Source organism: Salvelinus fontinalis, chromosome 39 (genome assembly GCF_029448725.1).
Source record: "Salvelinus fontinalis isolate EN_2023a chromosome 39, ASM2944872v1, whole genome shotgun sequence".
NCBI classification, from domain to species: Eukaryota; Metazoa; Chordata; class Actinopteri; order Salmoniformes; family Salmonidae; genus Salvelinus; species Salvelinus fontinalis.
This window is the reverse complement of record NC_074703.1, coordinates 28,079,113-28,095,500: the sequence shown is the minus strand read 5'-3', so window position 1 is coordinate 28,095,500 and position 16,388 is coordinate 28,079,113. Positions and strand designations below refer to the sequence as shown.

Sequence of the window (16,388 nt, the reverse complement as noted above, 5' to 3'; positions counted from 1 at the left end):
TAATCTCCTTCTGGTTTCAGACGGAGAGTCCAGGCAAACTGAAAGCTCAATACTTTGTCTACATTCCAAATGGCACAATATTCCCTATGTAGTGCACTACTTTGGACCAGAGCCTTATGGGTCTTGGTAAAAAGTGGGGCACTATAAAGGGAATAGGGTGCCATGTGGAACACAGTCCTCGTTGTTACAACTACAACAGTCAAGCATTTTAAGTGCCTAATTCCTTTACAAAGAGCAGTTTGGGCCCTTACTTACTTATCCTGAGTGTTGTGGGCAGACGGGACTAAGGGATTACTTCTGACATTTCTTTATTTTACATTTTTTATATTTTTGTTTTATTATTTGTGTACTTTTTTGACATTTGACTGCATTGTAAGGAGCTAGTGACATAAGCATTTTACTGCACCTGCTATAACGTCTGCTAAACTGTGCATGTGATCAATAAACCTTTATTTTATTTGGGAAATAAATGTGTATGTAGCCAACATCTTAATTTGATTCTTGGACTTGGAATTACAACGTGATGAATCAATTAATTATTTGAAATTATTTTGAGCCCCAAATACATTATCTGGGTTCGCATCCTAAATCGCAACCTGTTCTCTATATAGTGCACTTCTTTTGACCAGAGCCCCTTGTGCCCTGGTCAAAAGTAGTGCACTATAAAGGGAATAGGTTGCCATTTGGGACACAGTCAAGGAGAAGAAGAATGTAATTTGCAGCAGGGTAATAGGATGTAGGTAATGGGACTGTGTCTCCCCTGTATGCAGTGTAAAATGGGCCTGGCTGCTTTCAAGGTGCCCTTCACGTTCACAGAGGCAGAGTTGACCTGAGAAGATGGAGGATAGGCTAAGTGTATCCCTAATGGCTCCTTATTCCCTATTTAGTGCACTATGAATGAGGAAAAGTAGTGCACTATTTAGGGTATAGGTGCCATTTGGGACGTGGGTTATGTCTGCTTAGAAACTGTCTGGATAATGTATCATAAAGTTGTCTTTAGGTGGGAGTAATGGTTGCAGGAATGTTAGGTTTGGTTGGCAACTCAGAATTAGTTGTCCTGACAGTTCCATCTCAGTTCAGTAATGAATTTTGTCTTTCTGTTACTTAAATGTTCTCTGTCTCTCTCTCTGTATCTCTCTCTGTCTCTCTCTCTCTATCTCTCTCTGTCTCTTTCTCTGTCTCTGTCTCTCTGTCTCTCTCTCTGTCTCTCTATCTCTCTCTGTCTCTCTGTCTCTTTATCTCTGTCTCTGTCTCTCTGTCTCTCTTGTCTCTCTCTCACTTCCTATTACATCCATCCCTCTCCTTCTCACTCTAATTCTCATTTTCTCTCTAGTGACAGAATATTTTTGGTCTCTGCATAATTTCCCCCTGAACCGTCAATGAGGCAGGCAAGCAGACAGGCAGGAAGTGGAACATGTCTAAATGGAACAGAGGAGGAAGAAGACAGACCCATGAATGCATTGACACCGAATAGAAAATAAACCAGCTTTGCATCCCAAATGGCACCATAATCCTTATATAGTGCACTACTTTGGACTTCGCTCTGGTCAAAAGTAGTGTACTATATAAGGAATAGGTTGCATTTGGGACGCAAACCTTGTCTGTCAGTTATAGCTGGGCTATTGAGATGCAGAAAAACAAACAAAGCTTAGGCTTGTCAGAGACATTGTTTAAAAGTCCTCAGAGAAGAAAGCTTTGTTCCTCTCTCTCTCTCTCTCTCTCTCTCTCTCTCTCTCTCTCTCTCTCTCTCTCTCTCTCTCTCTCTCTCTCTCTCTCTCTCTCTCTCTCTCTCTCTCTCTCTCTCTCTCTCTCTCTCTCTCTCTCTCTCTCTCTCTCTCTCAGAGATGGCAATGATGCTTAGTGCTAAGCACCTTAAAATGGGTGCCAAACAAAAAGAACATTAATTGCAAAGTTTAACAAACCATCTAACTCTATTTACAAAGACTACTTTAAACAATTTCCACTGAAAATGTCACAAAAACACAACTAACCACTAGGCTACCTGTCGCCCTAGTTACCACTTCCTACTTCCCTACTTCCTACTTCCCTACTTCCTATTTCCCTACTTCCTACTTGCTACTTACTACTTGCCTGTTTACTTGAAGAACAGTGAGGATGTAAAGTTTCATAACAGAATTACAATAAAATCGTTTATGTGACTAAGTCTTCCAAAAAACGCTTAAATGTCTATTCTGAATTAAGATTCTGTCACGCCCTGACCATGGAGAGCCCTTGGTTCTCTATGGTGTAGTAGGTCAGGGCGTGACTACGGGGTGATCTAGTATATCTATTTCTATGTCGGTACGAATCGAACCAAATCTGAACCAATCATCAACATCTATGTCTCACAAGTTCACAATACAGCACAGTAGAGTCCAGTAGAGTCCAGTAGAATCCAGTAGAGTCCAGAAGAGTCCAGTAGAGTCCAGTAGAGTCCAGTAGAATCCAGTAGAGTCCACTAAAGTCCAGTAGAGTCCACTAAAGTCCAGTAGAGCCCAGTAGAGTCCACTAAAGTCCAGTAGAGGCTAGAAGAGTCCAGTAGAATCCAGTAGAGTCCACTAAAGTCCAGTAGAGTCCAGTAGAATCCAGTAGAGTCCAGTAGAGTCCACTAAAGTCCAGTAGAGTCCACTAAAGTCCAGTAGAGTCCACTAAAGTCCAGTAGAGTCCAGAAGAGTCCAGTAGAATCCAGTAGAGTCCAGTAGAGTCCAGTAGAGTCCAGTAGAATCCAGAAGAGTCCAGTAGAGTCCAGTAGAATCCAGTAGAGTCCAGTAGAGTCCAGTAGAGTCCAGAAAAGGCATCTAAACCAAGGAATCGTGGCACTAGTGGAGGAATTCAGAACCGGATGAAAAAACAGTCCTTCAGAACACCTCTTCCATCTATTATGCATGGCCATGTACAAAGCATAAGGAATACGACTGATGAGCTTGTACCCAATACTTCTCAGAGTACCCACAATCCTCCTTGATCTGTCTATCTGAGACCTATATACGGAACAGGATCCCGACTCCGTTGTGGAGCAGCATGGCTACACAATCTTTAAAATGGACCGAAACATCCAACTCTGGTAAGAGAAAAGGTGGTGGAATTCTGCCCATATTTCAACTAAGCACCAGGTCTGTACAGAAGACGTTGACCTCGTTGCTCTTAACCTACAGCCATACTACCTGTCATGGGAAATAAATCAGGGCCAAATATGTATTGTTTACATAGCCCCCTCCGCTGACACCCAAACAGCTGCCGTCTTGATATATGACCTTGTATCCCAGGCTGAGACAGTCACCTGAAGCAGTCAACTGATCCTGGGAGACTTGAACATGTGCAATCTATCTGAACATTTACCAACATATCAGCAATATGTTACATGTCCTCCTGAAATGAAGCCTGTCTGGACCTCTGTTATGGAAACATCCCCGGTGAAGCCTGTCTGGACCTCTGTTATGGAAACATCCCAGGTGAAGCCTGTCTGGACCTCTGTTATGGAAACATCCCAGGTGAAGCCTGTCTGGACCTCTGTTATGGAAACATCCCAGGTGAAGCCTGTCTGGACCTCTGTTATGGAAACATCCCAGGTGAAGCCTGTCTGGACCTCTGTTATGGTAACATCCCCGGTGAAGCCTGTCTGTACCTCTGTTATGGAAACATCCCAGGTGAAGCCTGTCTGGACCTCTGTTATGGTAACATCCCAGGTGAAGCCTGTCTGGACCTCTGTTATGGAAACATCCCAGGTGAAGCCTGTCTGGACCTCTGTTATGGAAACATCCCAGGTGAAGCCTGTCTGGACCTCTGTTATGGTAACATCCCAGGTGAAGCCTGTCTGGACCTCTGTTATGGAAACATCCCAGGTGAAGCCTGTCTGGACCTCTGTTATGGAAACATCCCAGGTGAAGCCTGTCTGGACCTCTGTTATGGAAACATCCCAGGTGAAGCCTGTCTGGACCTCTGTTATGGAAACATCCCAGGTGAAGCCTGTCTGGACCTCTGTTATGGAAACATCCCAGGTGAAGCCTGTCTGGACCTCTGTTATGGAAACATCCCAGGTGAAGCCTGTCTGGACCTCTGTTATGGAAACATCCCAGGTGAAGCCTGTCTGGACCTCTGTTATGGAAACATCCCAGGTGAAGCCTGTCTGGACCTCTGTTATGGAAACATCCCAGGTGAAGCCTGTCTGGACCTCTGTTATGGTAACATCCCAGGTGAAGCATGTCTGGACCTCTGTTATGGAAACATCCCAGGTGAAGCCTGTCTGGACCTCTGTTATGGAAACATCCCAGGTGAAGCCTGTTATGGTAACATCTCAGGTGCATATTTTTCCAAGGAACTACCCAGTCCTGGGGTCAGAAGGGAGAGAAGGCTGAAGGCTGACAAGGTGGAGATTAAAAGCTGGACTCCTGAAGCGACTGAATGCCTCCAGGACTGTTTTGAGCCCACGGACTGGGCGGCCCTGACGGGAATAACGAGATCCTCACTGAAACGGATGTACTGCCGCCCCTGACGGACAGCGCGGCCCTGATGGACAACGCGGCCCTGGCGGACAGCGCGGCCCTGACGGACAACGCGGCCCTGACGGACAACGCGGCCCTGACGGACAACGCGGCCCTGACGGCCTGGGCGGCCCTGACGGACAGCGCCCATGACCTGGAAGAGGCAGCGGACACCGTCTCTGAGTACATCCGTTTCAGTGAGGATCTCGTTATTCCCAAATAGAAAGTCAACATCTTGTCCAATAATAAACCGTCGGTAACTCGGGAATTAAAACAGCTCCTCAACCAACAAAAAATAGTGTTTAAATCAGGTTGCAGTAAAGAGGAAAGGAAACTTTAAATTAGTTCACCGTTATAAAACCAGACAGAGTTACACATAAACAAACGTACAGTCAATAACACAATAGAAAAAATCTATATACAGTGTATTCAGAGGCAACTCAAAAGCAAGATCAAGGAGTGCAAGCCAGCATACAAAGATCCATTAGAAAACCTTTTCAAGGACAAGGACAGTAGGAAAGTCTGGCAAGGGCTACAATCCATCACGGGCTGCAAACCATCACAGGCTGCAAACCATCACAGGCTACAAACCATCACAGGCTGCAAACCATCACAGGCTACAAACCATCACAGGATACAATCCATCACAGGCTACAAACCATCACAGGATACAAACCATCACAGGCTGCAAACCATCACAGGCAAAAACCATCACAGGCTGCAAACCATCACAAGCTACAAACCATCACAGGATACAAACCATCACAGGATACAAACCATCACAGGCTACAAACCATCACAGGCTACAAACCATCACAGGCTACAAACCATCACAGGCTACAAACCATCACAGGATACAAACCATCACAGGATACAAACCATCACAGGATACAATCCATCACATGTTACAAACCATCACATGTTACAAACCATCACAAGCTACAAACCATCACAGGCTACAAACCATCACAGGCTACAAACCATCACAGGCTACAAACCATCACAGGCTACAAACCATCACAGGCTACAAACCATCACAGGATACAAACCATCACAGGATACAATCCATCACAGGATACAATCCATCACAGGATACAATCCATCACAGGATACAATCCATCACAGGATACAATCCATCACAGGCTGCAAACCAAAGAGACATTGTATGACTGTGAAATGACCTTGCTTTTGCAAATGGTTTGAACAGTTTCTATTGTAGGTTTGACATGTGTGATTTTACATCACAGCAGAAAGTGGCCTTGGACAGTATAGACAGCATGCCAGCTGTTGCTATACAGATCTCTGTGAATGACGTCAAGCAATACTTTTAACGTGTCGACCCAGGAAAATCATATGGTCCAGACTGCGTCAGCAGCAAGGCACTTCGGGCATGTGCAGACCAGCTGGCATTACCGTACCAGAAGCTGTTCCAGCTGTCACTGAACACTGGGATAATTCCAGACTTATACAAGAAGTTGCTGATTGTCCCAGTACCTAAAACCAAAGGGCCAATAGAAAAGACGAATGTAGACCAGGGGGCGGGAAACTCCAGTCCTCCAGGGGGCCTGATTGGTGTCACACTTTCCCCCCATCCCGAGCAAACACAGCTGAATAATCACATTGCATTCTAAACTGAAGATCATGATTAGGTGATTATTGGAGTCAGGTGTGTTAGCTGGGGGCTGGGGGCAAAACGGTGACACCAAGCAGGCCCCTGAGGACTGGAATTACCCACCCCTAATGTAGCCCTGACATCTGTAGTCTACCCTGCAGGGTGGTATGCTGCCCTGTAGCCCTGACATCTGTAGTCCACCCTGCAGGGTGGTATGCTGCCCTGTAGCCCTGACATCTGTAGTCCACCCTGCAGGGTGGTATGCTGCCCTAATGTAGCCCTGACATCTGTAGTCCACCCTGCAGGGTGGTATGCTGCCCTGTAGCCCTGACATCTGTAGTCCATCCTGCAGGGTGGTATGCTGCCCTGTAGCCCTGACATCTGTAGTCCACCCTGCAGGGTGGTATGCTGCCCTGTAGCCCTGACATCTGTAGTCCACCCTGCAGGGTGGTATGCTGCCCTGTAGCCCTGACATCCGTAGTCCACCCTGCAGGGTGGTATGCTGCCCTGTAGCACTGACATCTGTAGTCCGCCCTGCAGGGTGGTATGCTGCCCTGTAGCCCTGACATCTGTAGTCCACCCTGCAGGGTGGTATGCTGCCCTAATGTAGCCCTGACATCTGTAGTCCACCCTGCAGGGTGGTATGCTGCCCTGTAGCCCTGACATCTGTAGTCCACCCTGCAGGGTGGTATGCTGCCCTGTAGCACTGACATCTGTAGTCCACCCTGCAGGGTGGTATGCTGCCCTGTAGCCCTGACATCTGTAGTCCACCCTGCAGGGTAGTATGCTGCCCTGTAGCACTGACATCTGTAGTCCACCCTGCAGGGTGGTATGCTGCCCTGTAGCCCTGACATCTGTAGTCCACCCTGCAGGGTGGTATGCTGCCCTGTAGCCCTGACATCTGTAGTCCACCCTGCAGGGTGGTATGCTGCCCTAATGTAGCCCTGACATCTGTAGTCCACCCTGCAGGGTGGTATGCTGCCCTGTAGCCCTGACATCTGTAGTCCATCCTGCAGGGTGGTATGCTGCCCTGTAGCCCTGACATCTGTAGTCCACCCTGCAGGGTGGTATGCTGCCCTGTAGCCCTGACATCTGTAGTCCGCCCTGCAGGGTGGTATGCTGCCCTGTAGCCCTGACATCTGTAGTCTGCCCTGCAGGGTGGTATGCTGCCCTAATGTAGCCCTGACATCTGTAGTCCACCCTGCAGGGTGGTATGCTGCCCTGTAGCCCTGACATCTGTAGTCCGCCCTGCAGGGTGGTATGCTGCCCTAATGGAGCCCTGACATCTGTAGTCTACCCTGCAGGGTGGTATGCTGCCCTGTAGCCCTGACATCTGTAGTCCACCCTGCAGGGTGGTATGCTGCCCTGTAGCACTGACATCTGTTGTCCGCCCTGCAGGGTGGTATGCTGCCCTAATATAGCCCTGACATCTGTAGTCTACCCTGCAGGGTGGTATGCTGCCCTGTAGCCCTGACATCTGTAGTCCACCCTGCAGGGTGGTATGCTGCCCTGTAGCCCTGACATCTGTAGTCTACCCTGCAGGGTGGTATGCTGCCCTGTAGCCCTGACATCTGTAGTCCACCCTGCAGGGTGTTTGTCCTGGGTTGTTGTTGGCGTGACTGGGGTTAAAACCAGTCTTTTAATCTAGAACATGTAAGAGAGTGTTCGTTGACTTTATCCTTCAAAGGAGTTGAATTATGCATAACCTCATGTTGAGTCCAACCCATTAAGAAAGAACCTATTATGTGTCTGAAATTGCTCCCTATTCCCTATATAGTGCACTACGTTTGACCAGAGCCCTATGGGCCCCAATGCATTATATAGAGAATAGGGTTCCATTTGGGACTCATGATACCCCATTAAAATAGAATACCTATTTATTAGCCCAGCTAGTATGCCATACGTTAGCTATTTGACAGGTAGGCTACTCAGGGTAAACGTTGCTCTTTGTCACAGATCTAGGATCAGGTTATAATCCTCCAATCCAAATATGTATTATATGGAAGGGGAAATGCTTATCTGCCTGTAGATCAGTGACTATCTGACGGTTTGTTTGACGGTAGCGCCTCATACTCGTGGAGTTTTAACTTGCATCTGGTGATTGAACAGTGGCCCCTACTGGTAGGAGGTTGAACAGACCGTGTCGCCCAACAGGTCAAAAGCAGCAGGTGAACCATAGAACATCTGCCACCATTTTCTGGTCATTTCCTGTCTATTCTACATGTTTAATTGGACCATAGAACATCAGCCACCATTTTCAGTTCATTTCCTGTCTATTCTACATGTTTAATTGGACCATAAAACATCTGCCACCATTTTCAGTTCATTTCCTGTTTATTCTACATGTTTAATTGAACCATAGAACATCGGCCACCATTTTATGGTCATTTCCTGTCTATTCTACATGTTTAATTGGACCATAAAACATCTGCCACCATTTTCAGTTCATTTCCTGTCTATTCTACATGTTTAATTGGACCATAAAACATCTGCCACCATTTTCAGTTCATTTCCTGTTTATTCTACATGTTTAATTGGACCATAAAACATCAGCCACCATTTCCTGTTCATTTCCTGTCTATTCTTCATGTTTAATTGGACCATAAAACACCTGCCACCATTTTCTGTTAATTTCCCATCTATTCTACATGTTGAATCGCCCCGTTCATCTTCATGCAGCAGGTGATCTACTGCGCATGGCCGACATTTTTTGTCCTTTAGGGTAGAGGCTACATTAAACCAGACAGACTAGCCTTTAGGGTAGAGGCTACATTAAACCAGACAGACTAGCCTTTAGGGTAGAGGCTACATTAAACCAGACAGACTAGCCTTTAGGGTAGAGGCTACATTAAACCAGACAGACTAGCCTTTAGGGTAGAGGCTACATTAAACCAGACAGACTAGCCTTTAGGGTAGAGGCTACATTAAACCAGACAGACTAGCCTTTAGGGTAGAGGCTACATTAAACCTTGTGCCAGACAGACTAGCCTATAGGGCTTAATAAACAGTCACTCTGTTTCATTGTTGCCCCCCCCCCCCCCCCCCCCCAGCTGATTCAACACTGTAGATTACTGTCTAATAAATTGGCTCAGCGCAGCCTTCCTTAACTGCCGTGTTGCATGTATATCGCTGCCTGGGGAGGGTCCATTAAAAATGTAAATTAATTTATATGACGTGAAATAAAAACCTTGCTGGTGACATTGAGACCTCTTAAGTGCCACAAAGTTAAACGTTGGAATGTGCGTGTCTCAAATGGCCCCTTTTCCGTTTTTAGTGCACTGCTTTTGACCAGGGACCATTTGAGCTCATTAAGTGGGGATGTACTATATGGGAACAGTGAGGAATTTCTCTGTGTATCATATGTGTGTGTGTGTGTGTGTGTGTGTGTGTGTGTGTGTGTGTGTGTGTGTGTGTGTGTGTGTGTGTGTGTGTGTGTGTGTGTGTGTGTGTGTGTGTGTGTGTGTGTGTGCGTGTGCACTTTCATACGTGTGTGTGTGTGTGTTCGTGGCTGTCTGTCAGTGTCTGTATAAGCACTCTGAATAGAATGATCTTTTTGCAGGTAAAGGTAAAGTTCAACTAAGTGGAAAAACTTGGAGAAAATAGATTATTAGGGATTATCCCAAATGGCCCCCTATTCTCTATACATCTATTCTCTATACATCTATTCTCTATACATCTATGCTCTGTACATCTATTCTCTATACATCTATGCTCTATACATCTATTCTCTATACATCTATTCTCTATACATCTATTGTCTATACATCTATTCTCTATACATCTATTCTCTACATCTATTCTCTCTACATCTATGCTCTATACATCTATTCTCTATACATCTATTCTCTATACATCTATGCTCTATACATCTATTCTCTATACATCTATTCTCTATACATCTATTCTCTATACATCTATTCTCTACATCTATTCTCTCTACATCTATTCTCTCTACATCTATTCTCTATACATCTATTCTCTATACATCTATTCTCTATACATCTATTCTGTCACGTTCCTGACCTGTTTTCTGTTGTTTTGTATGTGTTTAGTTGGTCAGGACGTGAGCTGGGTGGGAATTCTATGTTGTGTGTCTAGTTTGTCTGTTTCTATGTCAGCCTAGTGTGGGTTCTCAATCAGAGACAGATGGTAGTCGTTGTCTCTAAATGAGACTCATATATAGGAGGCTTGTTTTGTGTTGGGATTTTGTGGGTGTTTGTTTCCTGTCTCTGTGATTGTCTGCACCAGATAGGTCTGTCTCGGTTTCTGCACATTTTGTTATTTTGTATGTTGTTTGTAGTGTTTCACTTGTTATTTTATTAAACATGTTGAACACATGTTGAACTATTCTCTATACAACTATTCTCTATACATCTATTCTCTATACATCTATTCTCTATACATCTATTCTCTATACATCTATTCTCTACACACTGTTTAGGGAATAGGGTGCCATTTTGGATGCCGTTTTAATCTACCACAGAGCGCCAGGCATTTTTAATCTACCACAGAGATCCATGCAGTTTTAATCTACCACAGAGATCCATGCAGTTTTAATCTACCACAGAGATCCATGCAGTTTTAATCTACCACAGAGATCCATGCAGATTTAATCTACCACAGAGAGCCATGCAGTTTTAATCTACCACAGAGAGCCATGCAGTTTTAATCTACCACAGAGAGCCATGCAGTTTTAAGCCACCACAGAGAGCCTGGCAATGAGGCAGAACTGCTTGGAACGTTAAACGGGGACGTTTAATATTTTACAACTTGATGTTAGATGATTCCTGACCCTGAAAGTACGTGTCAGGAGAATCTGTAATCCACTGTTCAGTGTTCTGGCTCATAGACTACTTTCAGGGTGAGGAACCATCTAATTAGGTTGGGTACCAGTCTGTCTGTCTGCTAACATGTCACTACTTGTACTCTGTGTCATATTGCCAAACATGTTTAAGTAGTGGAATGACAACACAAACAGATCTGGGACCAGCCTACCATGTAACATCAAGTTGTTAAATACTGGACTTCCCCCTTTAAGTAGTGGAATGACAACACACACAGATCTGGGACCAGCCTACCATGTAACATCAAGTTGTTAAATACTGGACTTCCCCCTTTAAGTAGTGGAATGACAACACAAACAGATCTGGGACCAGCCTACCATGTAACACCAAGTTGTTAAATACTGGACTTCCCCCTTTAAGTAGTGGAATGACAACACAAACAGATCTGGGACCAGCCTACCATGTAACATCAAGTTGTTAAATACTGGACTTCCCCCTTTAAGTAGTGGAATGACAATACAAACAGATCTGGGACCAGCCTACCATGTAACGTCAAGTTGTTAAATACTGGACTTCCCCCTTGAAGTAGTGGAATGACAACACAAACAGATCTGGGACCAGCCTACCATGTAACGTCAAGTTGTTAAATACTGGACTTCCCCCTTGAAGTAGCCAAATAAGAGGAAGCTCAAACCTTTGGTGAAGTTGTTGTTCATTGGAAAATAGAGAGGTCAAGAGATGGGTCCCTGTAGAATGTAATGTTGTTAATTCTTCCTGTTCTAAAGGTGCTGCTTGGGGAACATGGACAGGGTTCTTTGGCTGGATTGTGTGATAGGAGAGTGACTAATCCGAATTCAGCCCCTCTGTCTGTGAAGCTGTGTGTGTGTGTGTGTGTGTGTGTGTGTGTGTGTGTGTGTGTGTGTGTGTGTGTGTGTGTGTGTGTGTGTGTGTGTGTGCGTGTGTGCGTGCGTGCGTGCGTGCGTGTGTGTGTGCGTGTGTGTGTATTCAACGTGGGTAACATCAAGGCAGGTATTACATTAAAATGTTAGTTATTTAGCGGACCCTCTGAATTCATCTTGAGATCACTAGGTGAGGAGGAAGATCATGTAAGATACTGTATGGAGAGGTCGGGTTTCAGATGTTTTCAGAAGACGGACAGGGACTCTGCTGTCCTAGCTTCAGGGGGAAGCTGGTTCCACCATTGGGGTGCAGGACACAGAAGAGCTAAGTGGGCTGAGTGGGAGCTGCCCTCCCGTAGGGGTGGGAGGACCAAGAGACCAGAGGTGTCAGAACAGAGTACTCAGGTTGGAGTGTAGGGTTTGAGCATAGGTAGGGAGGACCAAGAGACCAGAGTTGTCAGAACAGAGTACTCAGGTTGGAGTGTAGGGTTTGAGCAGAAACTGAAGGTAGGGAGAGCCAAGAGTCCTGAGGTGGCAGAACGGAGGGCTCAGGTTGGAGTGTAGGGTTTGATCAGAGCCTGAAGGTAGGGAGGACCAAGAGACCTGACGGGGCAGAACGGAGGGCTCAGGTTGGAGTGTAGGGTTTGATCAGAGCCTGAAGGTAGGGAGAACCAAGAGACCTGAGGTGGCAGAACAGAGGGCTCAGGTTGGAGTGTAGGGTTTGAGCAGAGCCTGAAGGTAGGGAGGACCAAGAGACCTGACGGGGCAGAACGGAGGGCTCAGGTTGGAGTGGAGGGTTTGATCAGAGCCTGAAGGTAGGGAGAACCAAGAGACCTGAGGGGGCAGAACAGAGGGCTCAGGTTGGAGTGGAGGGTTTGATCAGAGCCTGAAGGTAGGGAGGACCAAGAGACCTGAGGGGGCAGAACGGAGGGCTCAGGTTGGAGTGTAGGGTTTGATCAGAGCCTGAAGGTAGTTCCTCTTGCTGCTCCGTAGGAAAACAACATGGTCTTGTAGTGGAGCGGGAAGAAAGAGATTTTAAATGTATTTTATTTAACCAGCTAGGCCAGTTGAGAACAAGTTCTCATTTACAACTGTGACCTGTCCAAGATAAAGCAAAGCAGTGTGACACAAACAACAACACAGAGTTACACATAAACAAACACACAGTCAACACACCAGTGAATGGGAAAGAGATACAGGACAGAGAGGGAGAATGGGAGAGAGATAAGGAAAGAGATACAGGAGGGAGAATGGGAGAGAGGTAAGGAAAGAGATACAGGAGGGAGAATGGGAGAGAGGTAAGGAAAGAGATACAGGAGGGAGAATGGGTGAGAGAGAGGGAGAATGGGAGAGAGGTAAGGAAAGAGATACAGGAGGGAGAATGGGAGAGAGGTAAGGAAAGAGATACAGGAGGGAGAATGGGAGAGAGGTAAGGAAAGAGATACAGGAGCGAGAATAGGAACCATAAGAGAGAGAGATGCGAGAGAGGAGGAGTGAGAGTGAGAGATATACGGGTCCTGTTCCCCTGCTGTTAAATCCCAACAAAATACAGCCTTGTTTACGGTGGGGGCTCAGCTCAGCCCTACAGTAAATCCAGTACAGTACGCCTGCTAGTGAGCAGCTTTAAGCTCAGCTCTACGGTAGATCCAGTACAGTAGGCCTGCTAGTGAGCAGCTTTAAGCTCAGCCCTACGGTAGATCCAGTACAGTACGCCTGCTAGTGAGCAGCTTTAAACTCAGCCCTACAGTAGATCCAGTACAGTACGCCTGCTAGTGAGCAGCTTTAAACTCAGCCCTACAGTAGATCCAGTACAGTACGCCTGCTAGTGAGCAGCTTTAAGCTCAGCCCTACGGTAGATCCAGTACAGTACGCCTGCTAGTGAGCAGCTTTAAGCTCAGCCCTACGGTAGATCCAGTACAGTACGCCTGCTAGTGAGCAGTTTTAAACTCAGCCCTACGGTAGATCCAGTACAGTACGCCTGCTAGTGAGCAGCTTTAAGCTCAGCCCTACGGTAGATCCAGTACAGTACGCCTGCTAGTGAGCAGCTTTAAGCTCAGCCCTACGGTAGATCCAGTACAGTACACCTGCTAGTGAGCAGCTTTAAGCTCAGCCCTACGGTAGTTCCAGTACAGTACGCCTGCTAGTGAGCAGCTTTAAGCTCAGCCCTACGGTAGATCCAGTACAGTACGCCTGCTAGTGAGCAGCTTTAAGCTCAGCCCTACGGTAGATCCAGTACAGTACGCCTGCTAGTGAGCAGCTTTAAGCTCAGCCCTACGGTAGATCCAGTACAGTACGCCTGCTAGTGAGCAGCTTTAAACTCAGCCCTACAGTAGATCCAGTACAGTACGTCTGCTAGTGAGCAGCTTTAAGCTCAGCCCTACAGTAGATCCAGTACAGTACGCCTGCTAGTGAGCAGCTTTAAAGCTCAGCCCTACAGTAGATCCAGTACAGTACGCCTGCTAGTGAGCAGCTTTAAGCTCAGCCCTACAGTAGATCCAGTACAGTACGCCTGCTAGTGAGCAGCTTTAAGCTCAGCCCTACGGTAGATCCAGTACAGTACGCCTGCTAGTGAGCAGCTTTAAACTCAGCCCTACGGTAGATCCAGTACAGTACGCCTGCTAGTGAGCAGCTTTAAGCTCAGCCCTACGGTAGATCCAGTACAGTACGCCTGCTAGTGAGCAGCTTTAAACTCAGCCCTGCGGTAGATCCAGTACAGTACGTCTGCTAGTGAGCAGCTTTAAGCTCAGCCCTACGGTAGATCCAGTACAGTACGCCTGCTAGTGAGCAGCTTTAAGCTCAGCCCTGCGGTAGATCCAGTACAGTACGCCTGCTAGTGAGCAGCTTTAAGCTCAGCCCTGCGGTAGATCCAGTACAGTACGCCTGCTAGTGAGCAGCTTTAAGCTCAGCCCTACAGTAGATCCAGTACAGTACCCCTGCTAGTGAGCAGCTTTAAGCTCAGCCCTACAGTAGATCCAGTACAGTACGTCTGCTAGTGAGCAGCTTTAAGCTCAGCCCTACAGTAGATCCAGTACAGTACGCCTGCTAGTGAGCAGCTTTAAGCTCAGCCCTACGGTAGATCCAGTACAGTACGCCTGCTAGTGAGCAGCTTTAAGCTCAGCCCTACAGTAGATCCAGTACAGTACGCCTGCTAGTGAGCAGCTTTAAGCTCAGCCCTACGGTAGATCCAGTACAGTACGCCTGCTAGTGAGCAGTTTTAAACTCAGCCCTACAGTAGATCCAGTACAGTACGCCTGCTAGTGAGCAGCTTTAAAGCTCAGCCCTACAGTAGATCCAGTACAGTACGCCTGCTAGTGAGCAGCTTTAAGCTCAGCCCTACAGTAGATCCAGTACAGTACGCCTGCTAGTGAGCAGCTTTAAGCTCAGCCCTACGGTAGATCCAGTACAGTACGCCTGCTAGTGAGCAGCTTTAAACTCAGCCCTACGGTAGATCCAGTACAGTACGCCTGCTAGTGAGCAGCTTTAAGCTCAGCCCTACGGTAGATCCAGTACAGTACGCCTGCTAGTGAGCAGCTTTAAACTCAGCCCTGCGGTAGATCCAGTACAGTACGTCTGCTAGTGAGCAGCTTTAAGCTCAGCCCTACGGTAGATCCAGTACAGTACGCCTGCTAGTGAGCAGCTTTAAGCTCAGCCCTGCGGTAGATCCAGTACAGTACGCCTGCTAGTGAGCAGCTTTAAGCTCAGCCCTGCGGTAGATCCAGTACAGTACGCCTGCTAGTGAGCAGCTTTAAGCTCAGCCCTACAGTAGATCCAGTACAGTACCCCTGCTAGTGAGCAGCTTTAAGCTCAGCCCTACAGTAGATCCAGTACAGTACGTCTGCTAGTGAGCAGCTTTAAGCTCAGCCCTACAGTAGATCCAGTACAGTACGCCTGCTAGTGAGCAGCTTTAAGCTCAGCCCTACGGTAGATCCAGTACAGTACGCCTGCTAGTGAGCAGCTTTAAGCTCAGCCCTACAGTAGATCCAGTACAGTACGCCTGCTAGTGAGCAGCTTTAAGCTCAGCCCTACGGTAGATCCAGTACAGTACGCCTGCTAGTGAGCAGCTTTAAGCTCAGCCCTACGGTAGATCCAGTACAGTACGCCTGCTAGTGAGCAGCTTTAAGCTCAGCCCTACGGTAGATCCAGTACAGTACGCCTGCTAGTGAGCAGCTTTAAGCTCAGCCCTACAGTAGATCCAGTACAGTACGCCTGCTAGTGAGCAGCTTTAAGCTCAGCCCTACGGTAGATCCAGTACAGTACGTCTGCTAGTGAGCAGCTTTAAGCTCAGCCCTACAGTAGATCCAGTACAGTACGTCTGCTAGTGAGCAGCTTTAAGCTCAGTCCTACAGTAGATCCAGTACAGTCCGCCTGCTAGTGAGCAGCTTTAAACTCAGGCCTACGGTAGATCCAGTACAGTACGCCTGCTAGTGAGCAGCTTTAAGCTCAGCCCTACGGTAGATCCAGTACAGTACGCCTGCTAGTGAGCAGCTTTAAGCTCAGCCCTACGGTAGATCCAGTACAGTACGCCTGCTAGTGAGCAGCTTTAAGCTCAGCCCTACGGTAGATCCAGTACAGTACGCCTGCTAGTGAGCAGCTTTAAGCTCAGCCCTACGGT

At 47.0% G+C, this 16,388-nt stretch overlaps 1 protein-coding gene across 4 annotated transcripts in view; it reads left to right on the top strand.

Annotated features, from left to right (window-relative positions):
* Nucleotides 1-16,388, top strand: part of cacna1c (calcium channel, voltage-dependent, L type, alpha 1C subunit) — a 546,860-nt gene that overhangs the window by 54,605 nt on the left and 475,867 nt on the right. The gene's annotated exons all lie outside the window — the stretch shown is intronic.